The sequence below is a fragment of the Phoenix dactylifera genome, chromosome 16 (assembly GCF_051530095.1).
Source record: "Phoenix dactylifera cultivar Ajwa chromosome 16, Ajwa_hap1_PhDact_Kaust_v1.1, whole genome shotgun sequence".
Taxonomy (NCBI): Eukaryota; Viridiplantae; Streptophyta; class Magnoliopsida; order Arecales; family Arecaceae; genus Phoenix; species Phoenix dactylifera.
Window position 1 is genome coordinate 20,653,721 of NC_143205.1, and position 8,249 is coordinate 20,661,969.

The 8,249-nt window shown below is 40.9% G+C and overlaps 1 long non-coding RNA gene across 1 annotated transcript; it reads right to left on the reverse strand.

Annotated features, from left to right (window-relative positions):
* Window positions 1-2,084: 2,084 nt before the first annotated feature.
* LOC113463722 (uncharacterized) lies at window positions 2,085-7,329 on the reverse strand. Its single transcript, XR_015974057.2, has 3 exons — window positions 4,200-7,329; window positions 3,899-4,068; window positions 2,085-3,735 (listed from the first exon to the last, which is right to left on the reverse strand). It is a non-coding gene; the product is annotated as an uncharacterized LOC113463722 (long non-coding RNA).
* Window positions 7,330-8,249: the final 920 nt, after the last annotated feature.

Genomic DNA, 8,249 nt, shown 5'->3' on the forward strand with positions numbered 1-8,249 from the left:
TAGATATTCTGAAATCTTGGTAAATATATAAGAGATTAGAGGTTAGTACTGATATAGGAGAAGCTCATACTAACTAGTACTTAATATGTTAATTAGATATTAACTAATAAAAAGGAAGGCAAAGAAAAATCTTTAACAACATCTGCTATAACATAAGGCAAATACCTCGAAATATATTGGCTTGTATCAATATATGGGTATATATGGGTTTGGGTTTGAAAAATAGTGTACTGGTGGATGCCAGCTGGCATTGAATTGTATCAACCTAAATCACTTTTGAGACAAAAGCTTTGAATGAGAAGTCATGGACTCTCCAAATATATTTTAATTAATAGCAATGAGAAAACATATCACGAGTCCACGAAAACTATTACACGTGTCGATTCAGAGAGTCCGCTGTTCTCCTCGTTTTTTGACCATTTCAGGTGATCCCGTGTCAAGATGCATGATCCAGCTAGCCATTGCGTGCGCACGCGAGGACTGGTTGCTGAAGTATTGCAACACCGGAGACCAACACGTTATAACCGTCGGATCTGAATCGTATGGGTGGAATTCTTAAGTGCATTAGCTATCGCGACCCTGCAAATTTTATCAGAGTTTTCATCTTTCTTCTTTTCAAAAAAAAACCCTCCCATCGTCTACGTACGCAAGAAGCTCGCTACTGTGGGGTTTTTTTTTTTCCTGAAAATGCCAAGTAACTCAGAAAAGTCGCCCAAAATTTCGCTCAGCTGGTGTGGCGTATTGTCCTTGGTTCCTTTCGCACTGGCATCGCCAAGCGTGTCATCAATGAAGCAAAATGATTGGTGCAAGGCGACTGGGTGACTTTTTCGAGTGATGTTTCAGAGTTACGGTAGCATTGCTCTTTCCTCTTTTTACATCTTGAGGACGGTTAAGCAATTAAAGTATCATTTAGGGTTTGCTACCAAAATAAGTATCGTTTAGGGATTTTAGAATAATTCTCTCCATACCGACCTTCCAGTAAACGAGAACGCATCTCCCTCTCTCTCTCTATCTCTGATGGCTCCCAAGAAGAAGAAGAAGGGCCGCGGCCGACGGTCCAAGACTCCGGCCCAGACCTCGGCGTCCGATCCCAAACCCACCGCGACCTCCCCCTCTACATCTGCTCCCCCCGGCGGCGCCACCACCACCCAGCTTATCCCGTCGGCACCGCCCCAACCCACCTCCCTTCTTCCATCCTCCGCCTCACAGATCACCACCACCCAGCCTCTCCCCTCGGCCCCGGCCCTACCCATCCAAGAAACCCATCAAGAACGCACTTCTTGCACCTCGGACGGCGCCACCACCACCGACCTCGCCGGCTCATCGACCGCACCCTCTGCGTCGGCGGCGAGCACGAGAACTCCGACACTCTTGCCCATCACGAAAGACTTCATGAGTCTTTTCGGTCCGGCGGTCGATGGCGCAATGGCGGCTATGCAGAGTGTGAAGAAAGATGACCCGACGGACTTGGAGGAGATGGTCGTTGCTTTGTGTGGCTTGCATCTCCGCCAGATGGACTCGGTGCTCTGGTCTTTGCAGGAGTTGGCGGCTATAAGGAACGGCGAGGTGGAGCTGAAGATGGCATCGGAGGCTTTGGCTAACATGGAGGTGCTAAAGAGAGCGGTCGGGGTGGCGGAGAAGCTGTTGGCGGAGAAGCTGTTGGCTGAGAATCAGTTGGTGGAGAGAATTAAGAATCTGGAGGCAAGCGGTGGTTCTTGTGGTGGTTCCAAGGGGGAAGGTGGCGGCCCGGACAGCGGCAGCGGTGAGGGTGATGGCGAAGGTGGTGGAGTTAGTGTTTGAATGCTTGGTCTGCGAATCTTACAAAGTAATTCAGAAGGTAATTACATTGTTCTTTCTTGAATGACTTGGAGGAGTTTGTCTGTTCCATTGTAAGGGGTTTCACTCTTTGGTCATATGGCTGAGAAATGACACATTGATCATGTTCTTGGTCCTGGGATATTAGCTCTACAGGGAAGATTCCGTTCTTCATATTTTGTTTAAATCTTTCTCGCGATTTATTTGTTCTTGTCCAAGAAGATGTATGTGATGAAGTGTCAAAGAGAAGTCATTTTGGTCGTTGAATGCATGACTCTCTCTCTCTCTCTCTCTCTCTCTCTCTCTCTCTCTCTCTCTCTCTCTACTTCTTTGTGAAATTCCATTCTGTTTCGAGGTTATTCGCTGTTATTTCTTTATTTGGAGTCTTCCGTTCCACCATAAGGTTTTAATTCATTCTTTGGTCACACGACTGAAATTAAACTGAGGCATCGTTCTTGTTCTTGATCTTGGGTTAATATATACTTGAGGTGGAAACATTCCAATCTTGCCAATTTGTTTAGATTTTTCTCGTTTCGTAGGTTTCTTGGAGAATGCATCATAAGTGGTGGGAAAAGGCGAATTCATTTAATTCGATGCGGCGCGGCATTTTCTCGTTTTACAGCTTGATTTTGTTTGGTAAAGTCCTTTGTGCGACTGTGCGCATAAAGCTTTTCGTGCGGATTATTTTTTCCGACATAGAAATGCTATGCGGACCGGTGTAGCGTGCAGATTTTTTTTTTCTCATGTGGATTTTTATCTGCATAACAATTTTATGCAAGTGTGCGCGCATATTTTATATAGAAGGCAGGAGCTTTCCACCCCAGGGCGAGGAAGCTTAGGACTTGGATAAGGAGACTCCACCTTCATCGGTCTCTCTCTTTCCCATCATCTGATCAAGATCAGGCGGTGAAAATTTGTTTATAACCAATTATGGTGGACCATCAAATCAAGTTGGCAGTCGTTGATTCAGATTAGATGGTTCGAATCAGAGATAGCTCGTTTTCAGATCATGCTTGACCCAATCCTTGGGTCCCACAGGCTATACATAACCGATTTACCATCCCATCAGCATGCGTGGCCTCAGTTGTTTAGATTTTAAAGTCCGTTTGAATATAAAAATTTTAATAGGTGGATATTTGTAACTTTTGAAGTTGTTTTAGTTAGCATTAATATTTAGTTAATTAATTTCATGCATCCGTTAGTTATTACCACTACAACATCCTTCAACGCGCTCTGCTCTCTCCAATCCGACAATGGTAAATTGGGCTTTCTCTTGTTCTCATAAACCCTATCTCATCCGATGCTTTTGATCGTAGGATTATTAGCAAAAACATTGTTACATAATTCCGATCAAAGGGAACCTCAGTCTTCCCTATAAGTAGTAGTTGGGTTGTTCTCCCTATATAGATAGAGAGCAGTGACATGCCATTTAAGACATTACTGATGGAGCAACGACGGATGACTCTTGCATGGTGGAGAATGGCAACTGGACAGTAGCTCAGGATGCTGTTGATAACATCAAAAGTGTTGTGGCTAAAATCTAACCTCCTAATCATGGACCGACATGTAATATAATTGAGGACCAATTTTAAATTGGATTCGAATTCCTAAGCTGATCCAGATTAAAAAAATCTAAAAAAAGAGGCTCAAGGTATTAGATATGCATCTCAGATTATATACTGCTCTTTTCTTTCCTTTTTTTTTTTTTTTCTGTTGTTACTTAAAGCTCTAACTTAAACATTGGAGGCCTCCGGGTCGGCGACCTTCTTTGCTCTTCTTGCCTTATGTGTAGATTGACCAGCATTCTCTAGACCTTCACTAATCTGAGTTGGTGGCAACAAATCATGATCAAGCAGTTGGGGACTTGTCAGAAGGTGGAAAACCAATGGTGATAATCAGAAGCTCAACGAACGGTGTTGCCTCGTCATAGGGCAGTCTCAATGCTGTTGATGTTTGCCGGCTATGGTGCAGTGGCATAGCAACGGTTCTGATGGTGGCGAGAGGAATGGCAGCACCACCGACGGCAGCACGCTAACTAATGATGGTCGCAAGGGGCAGGGTGACACTTTGCATTGGCGGCCGCCAATGCAGCAGGCTTAGGATCTAGAGAATCTAACTTGATACAAAAATTTGATGAATTAAAATGAGGGATTAACACATGACATTTCAATCTACCCGGAAAAAAAAAAAAAAAAAGTGGCATCGCTCCACACTGAGTTCAACCATGTAACGTTTCCAATCATTATGCAATAACTGCAAAAAGCAATAGAACTTTCAAAGTTTTGTACCTAAAAAGAAACTTGCAAAGTTCAATTTGAAAATAAAACGAGGTTGTCTGTAACGGTTCCATATTTGTTCTGCTATAAGCGTAAATCCATACATACTTGGAACGAAGGCAGTCTCAAGATCATGTGATTGGCTTGATTCAGTGTTTGGCTGCAAACCATACTTCATGATCCTCTCATACCATGCACGCCCTGTATTATTAATATATTTAAGTTACTGAACAAAACTACTAGAAAATCAGATGATTTACAATCTTCATGGTGTGAGGTCCAAGAGACACAGGCCCCGACAGCAGTACTGAAGAAAAAAAACTTGCCAGGGTTCATCCATGAAGTGAATGTAAACTATTTCTCAAGAAAAGAAATGAACCGTTTTCAACTAGAAGGAAAAATACTCACCTCCTTCGGTCCGAAAAGAAATCGCAGCCCTCTCGGGCAAAGCAACCCCAGGCAATTCTCCTTTCCTTTTAATAATAATAGTATGATGATATTTAAATTATTAATTAGAAATCATATACTTCAAGTGATACATTTGAGATTCTAATCTGAACATTAGATCATCCTTTATGCAATTAGAACAGTTGAATGAACAAAAGAGCTACTAAAACATACCAAATGGCCATTTACTGCTCAAGGAAGCACCATAAAAATGATTCAACATCGCCTAGCAATTCAAGAAGCCATCCCTGCCAACCTTCACATGATGTCCTTATCGAACATGTTTGATCATCTTTTGTACTTATAATTTATATTACTTTAAAATGAGGCTTTTATAGGATGAGAAAGTAAAAGGGTAATCTAAGCAATGAGATTCTCTGATATAAATGTATAAGATGCTAAGAAACAAACAATAGTTCCAAGCCAAGAATCAAAGAAACTGTAGGAGAGCAAAGAAGAATAAGTATAATTCAACTTACAGAATTGGCAAGGCACTAGGGGTTAAAAAGTGCATTTGAGTTAATGTAATCAGTCAACAAATGGACACAAGTATAATTTAGAAAAGAAAGTGCCTTGTTAAAGTAGGAGGTTCAATCCCTCACAAGTTGCAAGCTACATATAGCTCATACTTTTCCATCATTAGGCTCCACATGTCTTCCCTCAATTATAAACATAAAAAGAACATCCGGCAATCTTTAAAGAGGAAGATGGTGGTGCCAATCCTCTAACCCTGGACGAAGTTATAACAGAACCTTTAAAAAATATAGGCAAGACTTGGGAAATAAGTCTTCGTTAAAGAGAACATGGATTAGCTCATAAGACAGTTGTTGATTTTGATCTGATTTTGATCAATACGTAATCAATGTGGATCAAGAATCAGCTTTTCGGATTTAAGGGTGCAAGAAAGACATCATGGCATGCAGAATCACTTGAACAAGAAAAACTAAGGGAATTTATTCGCAAGCTTGAACCATTATTTGGTATTCAATATGAACCCAGAGAAGAATTTCTGACTATGGATCATGCTTGGGCTTGGAGGAACCATGGAATAAAGCTTAAAGATGACTATGCCATATAATATGTAATATGTTTTACTGCGAATTGGACCTTACAGACTGCAGGAATTCTAAGATTAGCCCTGCCAGCCATATCTTTAGTTCTTTATCTTTTTTTCTTTTTCTGTTGCCAAAGTCTTAGTTCTTCATCTTTCTTTCTCCTGTTAAGTGATTTGATTAATCGGCTATATCTTTTCAAACTAAACAGAATAAAAATCATAGAGGATGCCTACAAAGAGCAGATTACTTTTCTCTCATGTCCTTTTGTATCCTAACAACAAGCAATCAACCTATCCTAACTGTGACGAGAACATGATCCTCTCAAAAATCCACCACACAAGTTACACCTTACAACATCTTTTCTTTTTTAAGTCTCAGATACACTAGCTGCTGCAAATAAAAAACTAACCATGACTTGACTGCTTGTATTTAATGACAGTTTCAGATCAAATGAGATATATAATCATTTCGCACACATAATATAGACTTATAGTTTCCTCCAAGCATACATTCTATGCTTCAGTCGGAAGCTCTTTTTGACACCGAAAAGTACATCATTGCTTTCCTCGTTTACAAAAGTAACATTCACCTAGTCAAGGTAACCCAACAACCCACCCATTGATCATGATCATTTGCATTGAATTGAACTGAAAATGCCCTTCACATATATATCATTGGTCTTGTTTGGTGATTCTTAGACTGCCCCAACCACCACTTCAAGAATATCAGGTACCTAAGAAACTAAGCTCAAAAACCTGCATGCTCCAAACTGTATGTCCAATGCATATTCTAAACTTGTTCTTCATAAGGATCAATGCACTATCTAATAACCCTAACATCTCCTTGTACTTTAATACCTGAAACGTGGACATAATAAATTCGAATTTTTTCCTCGATTATTATTCAGTGAAGCATTTTGGTGACTCCTAATTAATCAGCCAACTGCTGACTACCCTGTTCCGCACCAATCCTCAAATGACCCCAAACCAGCAAAGATAAACAGTGATATGATACTTAGACCTACATTTTCACATCTTCAAACAGCCTCCGAAAAAATAATAATGATGAATAGCAGACTATTGCTGAAAAAGCATAAACTTATCTATGGAGAACAAGGTTCGACAGACCCCACATATTATCTCAATTATCGAGCTTCTCTAATCATTAATTTCATTCCACATAGTATTTATCATCATCAATATGTGTTCCGCCAGGGGAAAATAAATAAAGAAGTCGAGCTAAAATCAAGCTGACAAAAGTTCTCAAATCTATTTAACTACAAAAATTTTCAGCAAAAGAAACTTGAACAAGACACTGAATTCCACAAATATAAGCAATTTTTTCATCCGAACACGTATCTACTTCTAAATAACGACATCACTTCGGCCGATACCGGATATATTTGAACAGAATAAAAAAGGAAGCATGAATAATTATGTACAAGTTTTTGTACTACTCTACCATTCTGAAAAGTATACAAAAATTCAACAAAATAACAACTTTGCACACCCAAAGAAATTTTAAAGAAGCCACAAGATTATTCAGAACAAGAAAGAAAACAAATTTTCATCTAAACATAGATCTATCCTTATATAACCACATCGAAGACTCTGCAAACAACTAAACCTGACATAGACAAGGAGCATCAATAACATCGTTTACATCGATTACGATCCTGGAAAGATAACACCAGCGAGAGAGGCGGTTTCAGACCCAGGGAGCTTGTCGGAATTAGGGTTTTAGGGACCGGGCTTGGGGGCCTCGTCAGGGGCATCATGGGAGATGGGCTTGGTGAGCATGAGAGGGCGACCCTTGGCCTCCTCCGGCTGGGCGTCGTCCTCGTTGTCGGTGGTGCTGAGATTGATGCACGAGCAGCGCTCCAGGGAGGCGAAGAAGGCCGAGGAGACGCTCGCCCCGAGCCAATTCGCCAAGCGGTCGAGCTTCTCGCACGAGAGGAAGCCGGAATTCTCCATCTCCGGAGATCGGGGCGGCGGAATTCGGACCAGAAGGAGGGGAAATTTTGGGATTCTTGCCGCAGAGAGAAGAATTCTAGGAGAGAGACACCAGGGTGGGCTCAGGGGCGGGGGTTCTTAAGGAGGAGTGGGGTCCGGGGGAGGGGATCGTAAAGAAAAGTAAAGAGAGAAGTAGGTGGGTCGGTGACCGGAAGTATATCGGTCATTTTATTTTAGATAAAGATGATCCTCCGTGTGATTTTTATCCTAAATTAACTGTGTATAAATTTTTAATTTTAAGGGGTGCATGCATTTATTTCTCTTTCCCATTATGAAGTAAGTGAAATTTAATACAAGTAATTATGATAATGAGAATAGGAAAATACATGAACAAAGAATGGCGATATGGATGAGAGGTGGTAATTGTTTCCCTCCTTCTAAAATATACTTATCTGCTATATGAGGCAAGACTGTTCGTTGATCATCACCTATTGGTTTTCCACCTTCTGATGAGTCGTCAACTACTTGATAATGACCATTTGCACGATGATGCATTTTTGTTTGTTGCTACTAAAACTCAGATGGGTAAAGGTCTAGAGAACGCTGATCAATCTACACATAAGAAAAGAAAAGTAAAGAAGGTTGCTAGAGCTGATCCGACCGAGAAGCCTTTAATGCTCAAGTTAGATAGAGCTCTAGAACAA